Here is a 22,648-nt window from a genome sequence, read left to right on the forward strand (position 1 = left end):
TCCTCCCTGATCATATTGTTCTAGCCCCTTAGGGGTTCCGATCTCTTGCTTCGATCCCCGAATCCTTTCTATGGCCTAAACCCAGGCCTAACATCAAACACTATCTAACCAGAATCCATGGTCTGCTCCCTGCCCCCACTAGTCTGTCACTTACTCATACCATCCAACACTCTTGGCTGACTGAAACACCGCTGCCTTCCACACAACTAATCAACCTCTAATACATGTCGATCCTCTTGAGAATTTTCCAATTCTCCCTACTTAGAGCACTGAATACCAACCACTGTTGACCCAACCGGCATCACTTAAACATTCTTACTCAACATATTCTCTTTTACTTGAGCTGAATCAAAATGAGCAACCTCCACAAAATCACTTATCCGACATCGCACATCTCGAACTCTAAGGGAGTTCGACTCTTAGCTGAACACTTCTCAAATCGCAATTCCTATACCCGAAAACAAGCTCAATCAACCAAAATCTGACCATCAATCCCTTGGATGCTAACTGATTTCAACACCTAACTACGAACTCCTCAATAATACCATAAACTCGAAAGATCTAATGGATACAATAGCATAAATTATGTGAACAAGACTAGCATATAAAATACTCCATAGCAACCATAAGATAATAAGATATCAAGAAGGAAGCGTACCCGCAGCTGCATCCGGCTCTGCCCTGACCTCCTCTGCTATAAGCTGAAAAGCATGCCCCTGAGCCCTCGGGGGCTCTGTTCCACCCTGACCTCCACCCGTAATCCTCACAGTGGCCGGTGCTAGAGCCTGCTCCGGTCCTGCCGCAAGCTGTGGACAGTTGGCCCTCATGTGACCAACCTGATGGCACTGATAATAGATCCTCATATCCTGAACTGATGCTGACTGACGACAATCCCTCGCATAATGCCCCTCTCTCCCGTACTTACAGCATGCACCACCAGACCTACAAACTCCGGTGTGACCCTTCCCGCACTTCCCACAGGTGCGGCTGCTCTGATCTCCCAACCTAGTGTCAACGGTCTTGGACCGTTTAGGCGCCGGTTGCGACTGTGTCGGGGCCTGCCTCTGTTATCTCCAACTCACGCCGCCGAGCAGCCTCCTGCAACCCCAGCAAGGTCTCGCACCTCTGCGTAGACACAAACTGCCTGATATCCCTCTTGAGCATACTCAGATATCGGGACATCTGAGCCTGCTCTGAAGCAAACTCCGGGCAAAACATCGCCCTCTCAGTGAACATCCTGGTGATCTCTGTCACCGACTCCGAATCCTGCTTCAGCTCCAAGAACTCCTGATCCAACTTGTCTCTCTCAACCCATGGAACATAACGAGTGCTGAACATCTTCCTGATCCCAGATAACTGCAGCCCTCTGCTCATCAGAACATGTGCCAATAACAAGGCCTGATACTGGAAAGCTCGACCAGCTCCTCTCCTATCGTCGTTACTGTTGGATTAATGTCTAAGTCCATAACTATATTTGGTATGTACTTGACCCGACCCGGCATGGTCCATTTGGGTTGCACTTCACCGACACAATTGATATGGATAGTCTTTTGAGAATAGTAGATTTATGATTAATATTAATATACTATAAGTTCTAATATATTAATATGGAATCATATTATTTAATTAGTATTGATCAAGAATTAATCTATAATTAATTAAGTGATCAAAATGAACTAATTAAATATGGACTCTTATATATATAGAATGGGCCAAGTTCATTTAGGTTGGGCTAAGCATTCATGGATAGTCCATGGAGTGTTTAACCCATGGATCATATGAAATGAAAGGTCATGGGTTTAACCTTAGTCTCCATACTATATAAAGATGTCATTGGTTGGTGAAATTGGCACTAGTGTGGTACACTAAGAAGGGCTAGCTGATTTCACTAGAGAGAACCAAGTATCCATATTCTCTAAAGTCTTCCAAGGTGTTATGGTGATTTGTGATTCCATTTGAGGCTTCCACAGTATTGGGGCTAAGCTCTTAAAGCTTGAAGATATCAAGCTACATCAAAAGGTATGTCATCTAACTAGTACTTTGTAGTATAAGAACTTCATAATATGCTAGTTAGGATTTAAGCCTTGGAAAGTTCTTATTTGCATGTATAATAGAGAAAACATAGATCCAAGGTTTATAGCGTTGCATGTACACCATAGGAGTGTTAGAATGCTCAAAACCCAACAGTGGTATCAGAGCCATGGGTTGTTTTCTGTTATATTAATGCAAATGTTTTATTTTCAAAGTTGAAAAAAAAGGAAACAAAAAACATGACGTTTGTCAAATTTTAAGATAATTATTTGTTTTTGTGAAAAACTAATTATTTGTAAAATTTGAATCATTTTCTATATGAGTTGGATTAGGTCAAATTTAGTAAAAGATAAAATTATATGATTATTTTATTAGTTTTAAAAGTTTGATCTAAAGAGTTTTTTGAAACCTCCATAAGTTATGGATATGAAAATGTTTTAAAAAAATTGATTCAAAGTTTTTTATGGAGTTACAAAACTTGGTCTTAATGTTTTAAAGAATTCCATAACTTGTTCTTAAGTTATGGAACATGAAAAGTTTCATCATAAAAGAAACATTAAACTCCATAAGTTATGGAATCCAAAAGTTTTTTTTTGTGTTACCTTGGTTTATGAGTTATTTTTTAGATTAATGAAAAATATGTGTTAATAGTTTTCAATCCAAATTAATCTAAAATTTGTTCATAAAATGTGTTTTTGTAACTTGTCCTTAAGTTATATGAAAAGTCACATTTATGAATCTTAAAAACTCATAAAAAATGCCTTAGGTTACAAAAAAAAAAAAAAAAAAAAAAAAAAAAAAAAGAGTCTTTCCTTATTAAATGGTTTTATGACTCCATAACTTGTCCTCAAGTTATGGAGAACCAAGAGTCTCTTCATTAAATAATAAATAAAAAAAGTGTATAACCTTAATTAATTCCATAAGTTATAAAATAAAGAAAAGTTAATTCTTTTATTAGTTTAAAGTCTTCCATAACTTGTCCTCAAGTTATGGAACTTGAAGAGTTTTTTAATTAAAACTACTTTAAACACATAAGTTATGGAATAGAAAAGTTTTGAAAGTTACAAAACTTGCCCTCATGTTTTGGAATTTGAAAAGTTTTCACTTATGAATACTTTAATTCCAAGTTAGCCCTTAGAATTTTAAAAGTTAAAATTCAACCCTTATACTTTATAATATTATAAGTTAATAATATATATATGTATAAGAGTAAAGTTAGTCTTACCGCTAGTACGCCTCATTCACGAAGCCGGTCTATAAGGTGGGTATAAGGTTGTTTCCTATAAAATGACAACTTAATGGGTGTCCACTCTCACCCACCACTTGCTTGATTGGTGGAGGGTCGTTAGCCGAACGGGTTTGACAGGACTATAAATCTCCCTTAGTTACATAGGAAAATGTGAATAAGGTGCTAATCCATGAAATTACACTTTGCACTTTGTTTAAGTCGGTTAGTGGAGCGTGTGTGATTAACCAGCACACTAACTCGTATTTAACAAGGTAGGCAAAGGGTAAATTAATGTTTATCATAGTATCGATGGAGCGTGTGTGGTTAACCGGCACATCGATTGAGGGGTAAACACTTAAGGGTACCAAGTAATTTGCATGGTTACTTCACACCTTGTTTTGTGATCCTCGGCATCCCAGTCACAAAACCTGAAGGGCACACTCGAGATTGAAACATGCCATTGAAGAGTTCAATGAATCTCAAAAGATCTAGGAGTTTCAAATCCAATTAAAACATAATTATACATTTCGTTTATCTTGGTGGAAATTGGTGAATCGTCATTCACCTACCTTCAAATATTTTATAGCTTGGATTACGACATCCCTCTTCTAAGTTATAAAATAGTTTGTTGGGTCCTAGCCTTAATATTTCATATTGGGTGTTATATTAAGGACTTTAAATCAACTATCTGGAATATCTCCCAAAAGATGTCAAGTTCAGACATCTATGATCTTCCCAAATATCTTGGAACTTCACTTCCTCCACCTCCTACAATTATTCTCCCTAACCCACAAGTTCAAGGTCACTCAAGCCCTATTGGAAAGGCAAGGTCTAGGTGTGATCACATCTTGGAGATGAAGTCACATGCTGACAAGCCAGGAGAGTTGGATGTCAAAGTCTTAAGAAAGTTAGTGGTTCAATCACTTTCTAAGTCACATAGTGAGTTTCTTTGGAACTCCTATGAAACAGACTATAACAAGACCCTTAATGATCTTATCTATTTGCTAAGATCATCTTCGTAAAACTTTATGGACATTGACAATGATGACATTGGATATCCAGTAAAGCTCTCTCTTCCCAGTGGAAAGAGATCGGCCATAGTCAACTGGGTTGACCAAATGGTAAAGAGAAAAGCTAAGTCTGTGATAGTCCCGTGTACCATTACCAAAGGGTCCATATGGTTATATTGCCAAAGGAAGGGGCATTGGTTGTGAATCTGCCAATTTACTTAAGGGTGTTAAAGTCAATAAGTTTGACTCTACTTCAGTTAAAGTCCACTATCTAACTCTGCTAAGTTTCTATTCTGAAATTCTTGATACATGATGTGACTGGGTCACATGGTGATGTTTTAAGAATCAAAGAAAAGTAAAGAAACTTAAAGAAAGAATATGATGAATCTGATCGCGTAGATGGATTTCTATCGCATAGTTTGAAGATTGGATTCTTGAGCTACTTCTTAGGAGTTATGAAATATTGCTTAGGAATAGATAATAACAAGTTTTCATATGGATTGTAAGGATAGTTTTTCCGCAAAGTTTTTAAAATAAAAGGAAAAATGATGATTTTATTTATTTTAAAAATATCTTTACAATGGCATTTGAGGAAAGAATTGTTGCTTATATGATTCCATTAATAGCAAGTGTGGAAATATGAAATTGATTCTTTCATTTGTGGTATTGTCTAAATTTACCAAATAAGGAAAGATTCTCATCACCCAAGTTTCAATTGGACCGGAACTTGGAATCATGCCAGTTGTATAGCATGATGAATGAGAACTTTCAAGTATTGGAAAATTAAGACTAATTACTTGTTCACATGGATGTGTGAGTCAAGTGAAGGACTAAGGGATCGAGTACACATTCTGGTGCACTGGTCAAGTCCACCACAAAAGATCGATAAGATTATTCATCATAATTTACTAAAGCTCAGTAAATATGGTTATACTTACAAGCTTAAGTGTAATTATGAGACATTGGAAAAGGTTCCAATGTAAGGCAGAGCGAATAAGAAGAATCAAATTAGGCAGAAGGATAAAAGTTTCTCAAATCTAAAAAGATGGGAGAGTACTTTAGTATCAGTTTTTATGATCATCTTACTGATTTAGAGACCTTATCACAATTCATCCTCTAAGTGCCTTCTTATAGCTAAGAAGAGGAGCTATGAAATGTTGAATTGGTTAAATCAAGAAGATGATTCATACTTCGTTCCAAAAAAACAATTCTTAGAGTCATACTCCAAGATTGTAACTTGAGTGACATGTCTTAAAGAAGGTTTAAAACACTTGTCAAATGTAAGAGTAAAAGTTTTCTACTCTTGTACATTTGAAATTGGTAAGTTGTGATGTTTTGGATAAAACAAAGACCAACTAAGGCAAATTGTGTGAAGTGTCTGTCTTGATTAGAATCCACACTATCTCTTGAATATTTGACAAGAAAGTCTTATAGGTCAAGGAGACAGTGGGAGTCTAAAAGATCCTGAAAGGGTTTCAAGAAGTAATCAAGAACAAAAAAAAAAACTTGTATTTCATCACTAGCACACAACTAGAGGATTATAACCTATGGTGTTGACTTTTTAGTGCCCATTCCAGTTAAAGTTGGCTTTGCATATGAGTTCTTAGAGTTCTCAATTGGTTGCAAAACAACTTGGAAGCAATGGCAGGCCCTTGAGCTGCCAGGTGGCAAGAAGTTAAGATTGCACAAGTTCAATCCATATGAGTTAGGATTTGTCACCAACCTAGTCCTGTAATTATGGTTTTGATAAATTCACATGGATAGGAACACTTACACCATAAAATCTAAGTTTCATAAGGTTTCTCTTCGATTCATGAAAATGATGGTAAGGAAACTCTTTCACTAAGTAGATTTTAAGTAGATAGCAATTGTGATATTTGCAGTTCTCAAAGTCGTTAGTGGAGCGTGCGTGGTTAATCGACACACTAACATTGACTTATGAGAAATAGAAAAAGGTCTAAACAATTTAGACTATGATTACGGCATCCCTTTTCATAGTTCTGAAATTGTTTAGACACACTTGTGAGCTATCTAAGAGAGGTGTATGATTTTGATAAAGTTTTATAAAAACAATCTAGTATCAGAAATCTAAACTTTGGTAAGAAAGTCAGCTGATTTCTGAGTCCATGTCAAAGCCAGTGGGAGCATAAGTGTTATGCTAATAATCATCATGTTAGTGGGAGCATGATAATTATGATAAGTATTGCAAGTTAGCAATGTTAATTATAGAAAACAAAAGTTTCAATTGGGAAAAAGTTGTTTTGCTATAATTAAGGGAGAGGAAATTATACTTCATCTCAAATCTAAAAGATTAGATTGAGGTCTTAATCGTATTTAGTCAAGAATATATATGAATTTAATGTTGGAATGCCTCAACATAAGGAAATTCTATATATGGGTTCATTATTTGCGTTCTAAAATTCGATTATGATTACGGCATCCCTTTTCATAATCTGAATTATGAGAACTTGGCAAATTGAAATGGAAATAGTATAGCAAAAGACTGGTTTAGTCTTTATGTGAGACATCATGAATCGTGTCCCATATGCTTTGGATATAGGATTGATTACATGTGCTATATTCATCTTTTCTAAAAAAATTTCCAAATGCTTGGGGCATTAAGAAGGGAAAAGGTCTAGAATTGGATATGACTAAAACGATTAAGCAATTGTTGAGGACAATCTAAGGTCTACCAAGGATTGGTTGCTCAAGGATAGTTGGAAGTATAGTGTTGACTTTGGAAGGACCATATTGACATAGTCTGAAAAGAGGCAACTCTTGTTCGGAAGTGATAGTCAAAATGGAATATGGAAATGGTTCAAAGTTAGAAAGCATTCAATCTGTAAGATTAGGAAACTTAATGCAAGAAGGACGTTTGCAAGGAGTTGATCTCCTTTGGAATACTGTGTAATGATTGTTGCCAAGTATGGTTGAATTTGTGCATAATCATTACAAGAGGATCAATGCATATAAGTTTAGAATCTAACAGATTTCAGTAAATGTCATGAATTTGGAATTCTTGCATTTTCAGTAAGGGTTTGGGACTGTGAAAAGATGATCATTGGAGTGATGCTCAATCGATCTATTTCACAAAGTAAAGATCATAGACAAACATAGTATGCATACTTGGTGTGTGGCATGACTAGTGTTTAGAAAACATAGTGTACATGCTTGGAGCATGGTACAACTAGTGTTTTAATTCAAGTATAAAGTTGATAAAACCGAAACAATGAATAATGAGTAATCAATATGGTGATAAATAAAAGTGTATATTTATATTCATAGGGTTTGATACCATATCTGATTCATTTATTCTTATGTTTCACTTTGCATGTTTTGACTTCCAGAATAAACTAGGTTATTCTTCCGGAATGACTAAGTTATTCAAACCATCCACAGTCGGTCATATGTTGGAAGTAGATATGAATTAAGACTGTCATGGGTTGGCTTGTAGAGGTCTAAGATGTTGGACAAAGGGCTACAACACTCATGAGTGCTCATAAGTTCTGAGTATTGGATTCAACCCACGCTCATTGGAATCACTTCATGGGTTTTATCACGAGTGATCATGAGACGATAATATCTTATATTCTTCAAACCTAGAGATATGAGTTGTTACTATGAGTTGGTTGTACATTGATTGCACGAAAACGCATTCGGTAACTCGGTGTTATAAAACGTGCCTTTGTGTATGATTCAACAAGTAGCAGAACAAGCCATATGAGTTGAAGTTTATCCATTCCTTTTACCTTCAGGATAAAAGCGATATCTGTGGGCCCCTCGATGATTTAATGATGACACATGTGAGTGCTTGGCCAAGCCAGGACTGATTTGATTTGTTCAATCAGTCACTCATCATGAATCGGAAATCGGGAAACAACAAATGGACAGAGAGAATGATTATAATCCATGTCTCAGTCCATATGATATCTAGAATGGAGGAATATATAATCCCTTATCTAATGGACAAGTTCGTTGACAAGATCAGAGTTCGGCAGCGGCTTTAAGAGCTACGATTGCCAGTTAGGTTTTGAAGTCATACTCACTAATAGTTTTAGACTTATCCAACTGGGAGACTGTTAGATTAATGTCTAAGTCCATAACTATATTTGGTATGTACTTGACCCGACCCGGCATGGTCCATTTGGGTTGCACTTCACCGACACAATTGATATGGATAGTCTTTTGAGAATAGTAGATTTATGATTAATATTAATATACTATAAGTTCTAATATATTAATATGGAATCATATTATTTAATTAGTATTGATCAAGAATTAATCTATAATTAATTAAGTGATCAAAATGAACTAATTAAATATGGACTCTTATATATATAGAATGGACCAAGTTCATTTAGGTTGGGCTAAGCATTCATGGATAGTCCATGGAGTGTTTAACCCATGGATCATATGAAATGAAAGGTCGTGGGTTTAACCCTAGTCTCCATACTATATAAAGATCTCATTGGTTGGTGAAATTGGCACTAGTGTGGTACACTAAGAAGGGCTAGCTGATTTCACTAGAGAGAACCAAGTATCCATATTCTCTAAAGTCTTCCAAGGTGTTATGGTGATTTGTGATTCCATTTGAGGCTTCCACACTATTGGGGCTAAGCTCTTAAAGCTTGAAGATATCAAGCTACATCAAAAGGTCTGTCATCTAACTAGTACTTTGTAGTATAAGAACTTCATAATATGCTAGTTAGGATTTAAGCCTTGGAAAGTTCTTATTTGAATGTATAATAGAGAAAACATAGATCCAAGGTTTATAGGGTTGCATGTACACCATAGGAGTGTTAGAATGCTCAAAACCCAACAGTTACAGCTGCTAAAGCTGCTGCGGCAGCCGTCTCAGCAATGGCTGCATAGCGCTCGTCAGAATACTCAACCATGGCGGTCCTGATAGACCTAATCATCTCTGAAATCTGTCCCCGAACAATTTCGATCACCTCCTCCCAAATGATCTCCCTCATACGATCCTCTGATAATACTGGCCTATCCTGGCTGCCAGCTCCCGATCCTGACCCGGATCCGGTCTCAAAACATCTCATAACCATCATTCTGATAATACACCAGAAAGATCTCGTATATTCTATATAATAACCGAGAACAAACTCCTAACTAAACCCCAGGGGTTGTAACTTCCTTGCTACGCGTATGGGTCCTATGCTTTCAGTAGTACGGTCCCATACTACCTTCCACACCTACCCATATTTGTCTCAAGTATCACCACGACACCCTCAAAAATGTACATAACATAGCGAGAGCTCAATCCTCACTCCTAAAGGAATGCTAAATATCTCATAACTGGCCTCTCGGCCTCACACAACCCACCCATCCATGAAACTTCCACCAACCCTGCAGCACTAGTGTATGCCAGCCATACATAACGCTGGAACCTATAGACTTTCGAATATCCAATCCTACCCTAAGCTCCCAATCAAACAAGAACAGAACATAATGCCAAATCAAACATTCTCAGGCTATAAGATCTTAATTATGTAAAACTGTGATGCATATACTAAGCAACTACAGTAATGATGTCAATCTTATATAAAGGAAACCCTAGGCTAGCAGGCATCATGTAATCAGGTAATTCTATCATGCAATCTCCGAAGATCCCTAGCCTGGTACTAGCATGTTGTTCTAACATACCACATAATCAAACACTGTATGGTATTTTGGGGTCACTTACTGGCTCCAGCTGATCATACACCCTGCATCCTCCTTTACTTATTTTGAAAACCATTTAAAACCCTTTTGAAAATCATTCCTTGACTTGAGACTCGATTCACATGGATATTCCTCCAATTCACTCAAACCAAGGCTCTGATACCAACTTGTAATGCCCAAAAATTGCAAACCAATTTAAAAGTTTTATACATATCTGTTGGATTAGTGTCTAAGTCCATAACTATTTTGATATGTACTTGACCCGATCGTGCATGGTCCTTTTGGGTTGCCTTCACCAAAGCAACTTGATAGGATGAATTATGGAGAGAAAGGATTAATTATGATTTATTAATATATTATGAGAGTAATATATTAAAGGAGAAATCATATTGTTTAATTAATATTAGTCAAGAATTAATAAGAATTAATTTTGTGGCTAAAAGACATTAATTAAACTTAAGGGACTAGAACTGTCAGTTGTGTGATAGTAGAATATTGAGCTAATGGACTCCATATTAAAGGGGTGGACGAATTCTATGGGGAAACCCATTAGAAATCGTCCTAGGCCTTTAAGGAAGGAGTCCATGGGTTGCTTAGGGCCTAAGCATCCAAATTGGGGTTTCCTTGTTAGATAACCCTAATAGCCTCACTATTTAAAGGACCCTTCAGCCCCAAAAACGTGGTGAACTTGTTCTCTAGGGTTTCCACACATTTTGGGCAGCCTCCTTCTCTTCTCATCTTCATTCTCTTGCTCTTGGTGTTTGTGAACCATTAGAGGACTGACATTTGTGACTCTAAGCTTTCTAAAGTCATTCCAAGGAGGATTTGAGATTGTTATTACTACATAACAATCAAGGTATGATCTAAACCCTAATTCATATGTTATATTGATTATCATATACTAGATCTAGGGTTTATAGTCTTGGATGAATTGCATGTACAATAGAGAAACCTAGATCCAAGCATTGGGGTTTGTATGAGCACATAGGATGTTCTTATGGCGAAAACTCATCAGTGGTATCAGAGCCTTGATTGGTTTCTATTGTATTGATGCCTTGTATGTTTGTTCAAGATTACAAAAATGTTTTTTGAGCTCCCTGCCTCATGAACTCGGCGAGTACCACAGTGAACTCGGCGAGTAGGCCTCAACTCGGCGAGTCCAGTGTGGTACTCGGCGAGTTCGAGCATCAGATGGAGCTATTTTCAGGATTTCTTGCTGTTTTTCTCATGGATACTTGCCTTATCTGTTTTAGATCATTAAAATCCGATTTTATACATATTTATGAGTATATCCTTGATTAAACAAAAGATAATTACCAATTGATTGGATAATAACTTCCTTATATGATAAAGTTTGATTATTTGTATTAATTGGGTAACTTACTTTGCAAGAAATTGAAATTAGGTCAAATATAGATAATGATAAAATAAATTGTTTAATTTATATTATTTGTTATTTGATCCTTGTGTTATGAAAAGTTTCAATTTTTCCCCTTTAGGTTTTATAGTTTAAATCTGAACTCAAACGTTTTGTTTTGAAATTTAAATAGTTGAAACCCTAATGTTTTGAAAAAGGTTTCAAAACTTGCCCTCAAGTTTTGGAATTTAAATTTTGATTGAAAAGTTTGATTTTGAAATAATTAAATTCTAAACCCTAATGTTTTGAAATGTTTCAAAACTTGCCCTCAAGTTTTGGAATTTAAAAGTTGATTAAAAGTTTAATTTAGGAATATTAAATTCTAAAACCCCTGTATTGTTTTGAAAAGTTCAAATCACACCCTTATGGTTTTATTAATTAATTAAAGTGTATAATTAAAAGAGATTTAGTAAATCCATAAAGTTTTGGTGTACAGTTTAATTAAATTAAAAGTATAATTATTAAATTAGAGCACCTAGTATTTTAAAAGTGTAAAATACACCCTATACTATATATAACATTAAAAGTCTAACATTATATATATGTATAAGTAAAAGTCAGTCTTACCGTTAGTAGGCCTCATTCACGAAGCTGGTCTATAAGGGGTGTTTAAGGAAATTGCCTATAAAATGGCGATTGAATGGGTATCCACTCTTACCCACTACACTCTTGACTAGTGGAGGGTCGTTAGCCGAACGGGTAGAATAGGACAGAAACATTCCATTATAAGTATAATGAAGTATAAAAGTTACTAAATGCTTTCATAAAATTCCCAATCTTAGTTACTTTAGGCAAAAGTGAATTGATGCAATTCCATGAAATTACACTTTGTGCCCTTGCGAAGACGTTACTGGAGCGTGTGTGGTTAACCGGCACACTAAATGGTTCTAAGCAAAGGTAGAAAAGGGTGACTCAATGTTTGTCATAGTTCGATGGAGCGTGTGTGGTTAACCGGCACATCGAATAGGTGACTGTAACATGTGGGGGCACCATGTACATTTGCATGGTTATTCACACCCGCTTTGTGATCCTCGGCATCCCACTCACAAACTAGAGGGGCATATCGAGATTTAAACATGCCATTGAAAAGGTTGAATGAATCTCAAAGGATCTAGGAGTTTTCAATACATTTAAGACTTAATCTTTTTTTGTTTTTCATGGTGGAAAATTAGTGAATCGTCATTCACTTACCTTCAAATGTTCTGCAATTTGGGTTACGAAATCCCTCTCCCGAGTTGTGGAATATTGTGTTGGGTCCTATCCTTAATATCTCATTTGGGTGATTTATTAAGGACTCAATCGATCAACTAACTTGAATTCGTTTTCTCCCGTTTTGTAGATGTCAAAGTACGACAACTATGGTCTTCCCAAATCCCGTGGAACAAGCATTCCACATGAAGATGATATTCCACGATTCGATCGAGGAACAAGAAATCATGCTTCACTTCCTCCACCTCCTCCTGTTATTCTCCTTAACCCACAAGATCGAAGAATTGAAAGGTTCAATGTCACTAGAGCCCTATTGGAAATGAAACATGAAGATGGTAAACCCATGTGTGCCCATGTTCTAGGAATGAAATCACACATCGATAGGTTGATAATGTTTGGTGCGTCATTCCCGGATAAGTTGGTTGTGAACTGGGTTCTGCAGTCACTTCCCGAATCATATAATGAGTTCAAAAGAAAGTACTATATGATGGATCATGACAAAAACCTCATTGACCTAACTTACATGCTCATTGCTGCTGAATCAGAAATGATTTGGCAAAGCAATGGAGCGTATTTGTTGGGAAAGTCAACCAACCATGCTTCCGAGGACATTCTAGGAGAACCGACCTGCGTTTGCTGCCAAGAGAAAGGGTGTTGGATACAAGGTTGTCCTAAGAGCCTGAAGAGTCCAGAAGATGGGAGAGTCAAAAAGTATGGCTGTGCTTCAGGTAAAATCCACTATCTAACTCCATTAAGTTCCTATTCGTTGATTCTTAATACATAATATGATGAGATTACATTTGAATGTTTTCCAGGATCAGTGAAAAGAGAGGAAGCTTGATGGAAAAGCAAAATGAGTCTAATCACAAAGAAATGGATCTCGATCGCATGGACTTGAAGATTAGATTTTGATCTTAGAAAGTTATGATAGAATTGTTGGGAATATTTGATTACATAGTTTTTCAGTTGATTTTGCATTGTAAGGACAAATGTTTTCCGCTGCTGTTATAAATAAAAATAAATTTTGGTTTGACTCATTTATTTATTTATTTATTTCCTTGCAATAAAATCATTATGAAAAATTGATGTTTTCGTATTTCTACAACGAATGGATGTGATTCTTAATTATGATAATTGTGGAAATGTCGAGAATTTACCAAATAGGGAGAGTTTCTGATCGCCCAAGTTTCAATTGGACAGAAACTTGGAATCATGCAACTTGGTTGCATGATGAATGAGAAATTTCATATTTGGAAATTACACTAAGTCGTTGACAAAGTGTCAAGTGAAGGACTAGGAGATCGAGTACACAAAGTTGTGTGTTGATCAAGTCCACCACAAGAGTAACAAAGATATTCGTCATGATTCACTAAAGGTTTAGTAAATATGATTATACTTGTAAGATTAATTGTAATTCTGAATTGATTGAAAAGATTTAAATCAATAGCAGAACGAATAAGAAGAATCAAGTAGGCAGAAAGATAAAAGTTTCTCTATTCTAAGAACAAGGGAGATTACCTTTTATGTTTTGTGATAGGTCTTAATGATTAAGAACCATATCTCAATTGATCCTCTAAGTGAATCTTTGTGCAATTGTATGTCTAAGAAGAGGAATCGAGAATTGAAGAAATGGTTAAATCAAGAAGTCAATCATACTTCGTTCCAAAACCAAATCTTAGAGTTAAGATTGTGACATTGAGTGACAAGTCTTAAGAAGGTTTATAACATTCATCAAATGTGGAAAGTTGTGATGTCTTGGATAAGACAAAAACCAACTAGGACAAATTTAATGAAGTGTTTTGTCTTGATAAAAACTACACTAACTCTTGAATATTCGTTTGTCAAGAAAAGTTCATTGAAAAAACAATCTTATATGTCAAAGAGTCAGTGGGAGTCTTAATGGTCTTGAAAAGTTTCAAGAACTAATCAAGAATAAACCTTATCGATCATCACTAGCACACGAGTTGAGGTTTTGACATTATCTTGTTTCTGTGTCGTTCCAATTGAGTTAATTATGCATGTGAGCCCTATGAGTTCTCATTTGAATGCATAAAAGGCAAGGACCTTGATCAATGAAAAGTACGTTGATAGGAAAGCGTGAGCTGCTTAACTACTTGGAAGACATGTTGGGCAGCCGTGTTACCATAAAGCAAGAAATCAAGATTAAGAAAGTTCGGTCCATATGAGTTTGAATTTGTCGTAAACTTTGTTTTTGACAAATTCACATGGATAAGAACACATACACCATTAAAATCTAAGTGTCATAAGTTTCCCTCTTTCATGAAAATGACTGTGAGGAAATACTTTCACTAAAAGAGATTTTAAGAAGATAGTGATTGTGATAACTGGATTCTCGAATTTGATTATGGTTACGGTATCCCTTTCCATGATTCGAATTGTGAGATTTGGCAATTTGTCTGAATTTTTTAAGACACACATATGAGCTATCTAAGGCAAAGATGTATAAGTTCAGGAAGCCTTGATAAAAGATTATCAAAGCATTAGGTATTAGAAATATGGACTTAAGAAATTCAATAGGTATTGTTTTTCTGAAAGGTAAGCTGTCTCTGAATACATGTCAAAGATAGTGGGAGCATAAGTGTTATGTTTATAATAATCATCATGATAGTGGGAGCATAAATGTTATGATTGTATGATTATTGAGGCATGTATTGCAAGTTAGCAATATTAATTATAGAAAACAAGAGTCATACTTTACAAAGTGGTAAGGGTTGAATACTGGTTTTTCTATAATTAAGGGAGAGAATATTATGCTTCATTTCAAAACTAAAGGCTTAGGTTATGGAATGTTAATGAACTTAGTCAAGGATACATAGTGAGTTCTTAAACTTCGATTATGATTACAACATTCCTCTTCATAATTCGAATCATAAGAACGTGACACATAAGATATTATGGCAGAAGATTGATAAAGTATCAAATCTTTATGTAAGACATTATGCATCATGTCCCATACGCTTCGAGTATAGGATAGATTGCAAATGCTATAATATTTGACAATTCTAAAATTTTCCAAATGTCTAGCGCATTTAAAGGGAATAAGGACTAGAATCGGTTTTGACTAAGATAATTAAACAACTATCAAAGGATGATCCAAAGCTCGCCAAGGATTGGTCGCTTGTGAGTAGTTGGAAGTATGATATTGGATGGAGCATATCGACATTATTATGAATAGATAAGATTCTATTAAGAATGAGTTGTCATATTGTAAGTACGGAAAGGTTTCCATATTGGGAGTTGGATATTAAGAATCTATGTCTAGATTAGAAACTTTTATGCAAGAAGGATGTTCAAAGGAATGTACTTTGAATGAGAGACATCACATCTATGGAATTTTCTTGTAACAATTTCCGATAGAGAGCTTTGTAATTCATTGGCAATAGTCATTGTGACCTTAGTGCAGTGACATTACAAAAGAATCATTGCATAAAATGTTAGAATCTAACATATTCTATCAGTGGCAAGAATTTGAGATTCTTATAATTACGATGAGGATTGGGAGTTGTGAAATGAGTATGATTGGAAATGTGTTCATTTGATCTATTTCACAAAGTAAGGACCATAGGTTAGCATTGTGTGCATGCTAAGCGCATGGGACAAGTGTAGTTATAATTCAAGTAAGAAGTTGATTACCCGAAACAACAAATAATAAGTAATCGATATGGTGATAAATAAAAGGTGTTTTATTTATACTTAAAGGTTTGAGGTCATATGGGATTAGTATTATTCTTGTGTTTTACTTTGCATGTTTTGACTTCCTGAATAATTTAATTAGTTCAGAACAATCAAATTATTCGAACGGACCACAGTCGTTCATATGTTGGAAGTAGATATGAATGAAGACTGTCATGAATTGGTGTGTAGATTGTCTAAAGAGTGTTGGACATAAGCAAATGTTTGCTGCAACGTTCATGAGTGCTTATGAATATGATTTGAGCATTGGATTAAACCCACGCTCACTTTGATCACTTCATGAATTGTATCACGAATGATTGGTGAGACGATAACATCTAATATTCTTGAAACCGAGATGTGTGAGTTGTATCTTGCGAGTCGGTTGCACATTGATAATATGTAAACGCACCAGTAACTTGGTGTTATAAAACATATTTTTTGTGTGTAATTCGGTAAGTGAGTGCAAGCAAGCACTGAATCAAAGTTTATCCGATCCTTTTATCCAAAGTAGGATAAAAGCGATATCTTTGGCCCCCCCGATGATTTAGTGATGGCACCTAAGTGCTTGGCCAAGCCGGGACTAATTTGATGTGTTCAAATTGTAGTTTGTTATCAGTCTTCATAAATTGGAAGTCGGGAAATATTATAGAAAGAATGATTAAGTTCATGTCTCATATCTATACGATATCTAGAATGGAGGAATATATGATCCCTTATCTAAAGGACACACACATCTGATAAGATCAGAATTGACAACGGCTTTCGAAAGTTACGATTGCAGATCAGGATCTGAAGTCATACACATAATAGTTATTAGACTTATCCAAGTGGGAGACTGTTGGATTAGTGTCTAAGTCCATAACTATTTTGATATGTACTTGACCCGATGGTGCATGGTCCTTTTGGGTTGCCGTCACCAAAGCAACTTGATAGGATGAATTATGGAGAGAAAGGATTAATTATGCTTTATTAATATATTATGAGAATAATACATTAAAGGAGAAATCATATTGTTTAATTAATATTAGTCAAGAATTAATAAGAATTAATTTTGTGGCTAAAAGACATTAATTAAACTTAAGGGACTAGAACTGTCAATTGTGTGATAGTTGAATATTGAGCTAATGGACTCGATATTAAAGGGGTGGACGAATTCTATGGGGAAACCCATTAGAAATTGTCCTAGGCCTTTAAGGAAGGAGTCCATGGGTTGCTTAGGGCCTAAGCATCCAAATTAGGGTTTCCTTGTTAGATAACCCTAATAGCCTCACTATTTAAAGGACCCTTCAGCCCCAAAAACGTGGTGAACTTGTTCTCTAGGGTTTCCACACGTTTTGGGCAGCCTCCTTCTCTTCTTCTCTTCATTCTCTTGCTCTTGGTGTTTGTGAACCATTAGAGGAGTGACATTTGTGACTCTAAGCTTTCTAAAGTCATTACAAGGAGGATTTGAGATTGTTATTACTACATAACAATCAAGGTATGATCTAAACCCTAATTCATATGTTATATTGATTATCATATACTAGATCTAGGGTTTATAGTCTTGGATGAATTGCATGTACAATAGAGAAACCTAGATCCAAGCATTAGGGTTTATATGAGCACATAGGATGTTCTTATGGCTAAAACCCATCAATATCAAGTTCATTAAAAACATTACAACTTTTTTTTCAAAATATTAGTTATCAGAGTTTTTCCCAGAAACATAAATATAATAGGAGGAGCTGTACGATCACGCCATCGCCTTTCCGTGATCCTCTGATGTACCTGAAACAATAAACTGAAACTGTAAGCCCGAAAGCTTAGTGAGTTACCCCCAAAATACCGATACACATACAGTCCACATAGCAATATCAACATTAGCATATCATATCAATAACACAGAACAACATGTACTGGGTCCACAACTTTACAAGCTGGACTACCCCTGGGCCCTCAGTACGAGTCTGGAATGCCTACCGCCCTCAACTCGTATCTGGAATGCGATTGAGCCCTCAGTACGATTCTGGAATGCCTACCGGGCCCTCAGCTCGTATCTGGAATGCCATCAAGCCCTCAGTATGAGTCCGGAATGCCTACCGGGCCCTCAGCTCGTATCTGGATTGCTCCTGAGTCCTCATTATGAGTCTGGAATGCCTACCGGGCCCTCGGCTCATATCTGGAATACTCTCGGGTTTGTTGGCTACCGGACGGAGCAGTACAACCTCAACCCACAGCACACAACATGTCGAGCTGTAACAGATAAATGCACATACAGGTAATCAATTAGTATCACAGGCAGTCCTACAGATCTACCCGACTAGCATATCAACTGGCTTACATTACTAACTCAACTCAACATATAAATAACTACTAGGATATAAAATCCATTGGGCCGGCCTTGGTGCCTTAGACCCCTCAGTATAGTGAGGATAACTCACCTGCAACTGCCGACTTGAAGAAATAAGACCACGCTGCTCCGACCACCAGCACGAACTCCACCACTGATCATCACCAAATAAACAAACCAATAAACACCAATAATTACCAAAATACCCTTGGAAGTCAAATGATATGTGTATTTTTTATATATTTTTATGCTCTTTATCTCAATATTTTGGCCTTATTTATTCTCTTTTAGAACTAAAAAGTACTCATAATGCTTTGAATTATGTTTTACAACTATTCGTTGTCGATAAAGCACAAAAGAAAGGACTGAAGCGGAAATCGGGCTTAGAAGCTAAAAGTAATTAAGAATGCTGGAGCAACAAGTACGCCCAGCGTAAATAGCAATTACGCCCCGCGTAACTTAAGGGTACGCCCCGCGTACTGGTTGGCCTCGGATAAGTTCAATCGCGTAGTAATCCTTAGTACGCCCAGCGTAATCCGACTTACGCCCAGCGTACGTAAGTCGGCTACAAAGGTTAAAAAAGTCGATTTTCAGCTAACCAGGAGGGGGATTCGACTACCAACTTAATTTAGTCAATATTAAACTTCTGTTAAGCCGTTTTGAGGGTCTAGAAGGCGGCCGGAAGGCCGTTAAGCTAACGAGAGCGGAGATCGGAAGGGTTGGAGAGCGGATACGTGTCGGTAATCATATGGGTTGTTAACATGACCATGTTTAGCACTCCATTGTGGTACTATTCTGTATTTAGTTTCTGATTTGGGTGTAAAAACCTTTTACTTTGTGTTTATGATTTAATGAAGCTTTGATTATTAGACTAACTGCTATATTGAATTGTTTATTTATGTTAAATTTATCTTGCCAAGCTTGTTAAAAGATCATTATGTGTTAATGATGATTATTTTCTGTTAATTGTTAAGTGAATTGAGTTGTGTGAACACCCGCTTGATTGCTTGTCTCTTATGATTTTGATGACCATCGAGATTATAAGTCTAGGAATAACGAAGGTGAAACTAGGATTAACTTGGGAATAAGTAAGTTAATGTGTGAGCCTTGTTTGATGACCATCAACAAGAGGTTAAATTGAATTGGTAATTTGATTAACTATATTTACAAGTCTTGCTTGATACGAACTGAACACTAGGAAGCATGTTAGTTTAATCAACTGATCACTGTTTAAATTGACTTGTTTGCTAAAGGATTAGTTATAGTGAACGTGAATCTAATCATTTTAGGAATCGGTGAACATGAATAAATGAATTTGTGTATGCAATTGTCTACGTTTTTAAGGTGTGATTTATCTAAACTAAAGTATCTGAAGAGATGTCCTTCCCTGTTAGTTTATCGAGAGTTGTTAATTGTTAGTTTGAGATTTATTAAACCATTTTCTTTATTATTTTTGTGTGACCTATAACCTATAATCAAATATATTAAATTAATCCACCGTTCCCTGTGATCGACACCCGACTTACCTAAGCTATACTGTAATCTGACTAGGTACACTGCCTATAAGTGCATAGTTAGTCTAAGTTTGTTAGGTTATAAATATTAAAATTAGTGGGTACTTTTGTGCACATCATCAAACTAGTCAACCCTTGGTCAAAGTCAAAGTCAACCTTCCTAGTTGACTCTACTCGCCGAGTTCCCATATCCAGAAAACTTTCATAACACAATTAACTCGTCGAGTCGCCCCAAGACTCGCCGAGTCCAACGATCTCTGAGTTCCATCCTTCTCGACTCACCAAGTTGCCCCTCGACTCACCGATTCATGGCTTAACTCAACAGATTAGGATTTCATGACCAGACTCGCCGAGTCTAAGAACAGGCTCGTCGAGTCCAAGGCAATCTTCATCAGACTCGTCGATTTGTTCTTCCAACTCGTCGAGTCTAATCATATGTTAATACTACGCGTCGAGTTCACCCATGTGACTCGTCGAGTCTCTTCAATCCTCATTCCATACAGAAGCTTTCAAGCCATGCAGTGACTCCAATCCATAAATCCAACCTCCTACAACCTTCCCCACACGTAAAGGTGCAAATTTTACGTGAAACCATGGGGAAATAAGCCCAAAATACTCTAGGGCTAAGGCTTAAGGCAAAGGGACTTCACCAACCACTCTAGGACAGCACGTTTACAACAAATAGGATCATTACAAGCTTGGATCTGAAGTTTCAACTTCAGATCTAGCTTCTAAACTCGAAATTGATTCCACTCAAGCCATAATCCCCAAAATAGCAACCAAGAACGAATCTAGAAGGAAACTCAAGGTAACATATTTTTTCCTCAGAAATGATCCAAAGGAGGAGTAGATCACTGATCTACAATGATATTCAGATGCTAGCCTCTTGATCTTCAACCTCCTTCTTCTCAATTTCTCTTTCCAAAGCTCTAATTCTTCATCAATGGAGGTTATACACGATTTTAGGGTTTTCTGGGTGTTGGAAGGTAACAAAGAGGATGAGGGTGGGTTATAATGTCTTTTATATAGGGCACAAACCTAAAAATTAGGGTTCTCTCCACCCAGCACCAACTCGCCGAGTCACTCCTCCGACTCGCCGAGTTGGTCACTTAACACATGACCAGATTCGCGACCCGACTCGCCGAGTCTACGCATTGACTCGCCGAGTCGGTCTTCCGTATTTACACTAAGCACCCTGAACTTTGCTCTTCTGAACTCGGGGTGTTACATACAGTCATACTCCAAGATTGTGTCTTGAGTGACATGTCCTAAGAAGGTTTGTAACACATCAAGAAAGGTGGAGTAGAAAAGTTTTCTTGCTCTTGCACATTTGGAATTGGTAGTTGTGATGTTTTGGATAAAACAAAGACTAACTAAGAACAAATTAAATGAAGTGTTTTTATTGATAAGAGGTCGCACTAACTCTTGAATATTTGTTTGTTAAAAAATGGTTCTTGATAAGAGAATCTTATATGTCAAGAGGTCAGTGGGAGTCTTAAAAGATCTTGAAAAGTTTAAAGAACAAATCAAGAATAAACCTATTGTTTATCACTAGCATGCGACTTGAGGTTTGTAACCTATCGTGTTGGCATATTTTTTGTTTATATGCCCGTTCCAGTTAAAGTTGACTATGCATGTGAGTTCTAGGACTTCTCAATTGTTTGCATAAGGCAAAGGACCTTGATCAGTGAAATCTCATTAATCAGTAACAGTGAGCTGCTTAACAACTTGAAAGACATGGTAGGCCCTTGTGCTGCCAAGTGGCAAGAAATTAAGAATGAACAAGTTTGGTCCATACAAGTTTGAATCTACCATAGACCTTATCTAATGACAATGGTAGGAAATGACAATTTCACATGGATAGGAACAAATACACCATAAAATCTAAGTCACATAAGGTTTGTCTCTAATTCATGAAAATGATTGTGAGGAAACGCTTTTACTAAGTAGATTTTAAAAAGATAGTAGTTGTGTTAATTGCGTTCTAAAATTCGATTATGATTATGGCATCCCACTTCATAGTTTGAATTGTCAGAAATGGCAAATAGTTTGAACATTCGGAATTTATTGTTGTAAGTTATGAATAGTTTAGACACACATATGACCTTTCTAATAAAAGGTGTATGAGCTTAGATAAAGGCTTATCAAAGCATCTCCTATCCAAAATTTGATCTTTGGTAAGAAACTCAATAAGTATTGATTTCTAGAAGTCCAGCTGATTTCTGGATACATGTCAAAGCTAGTGGGAGCATAAGTGTTATGCTAGTAAGAATATAATTGTCATGATTGTGGGAGCATGATTATTATGTGAAGTGTTGCATTTAGCAATACTGGTTATAGGAAACAAAGGTTAAGAATTTGCAAAGTTGCAAAAGCCTGAAAAGTTTCTTCACTATAATAAGGGAGAGGATACTCATACATTATTTTGAATCTAAAAGTTTAGATTGAAGTATTAATTAAAATTAGTCATAGATATATTATTACCACGTTGAAATATTTCAAAATTGGAAATTCTATATATGGAAATATTATAGCAAA

The sequence above is a fragment of the Lactuca serriola genome, chromosome 4, assembly GCF_051521515.1.
Source record: "Lactuca serriola cultivar US96UC23 chromosome 4, Lser_US96UC23_V15, whole genome shotgun sequence".
NCBI lineage: Eukaryota > Viridiplantae > Streptophyta > Magnoliopsida > Asterales > Asteraceae > Lactuca > Lactuca serriola.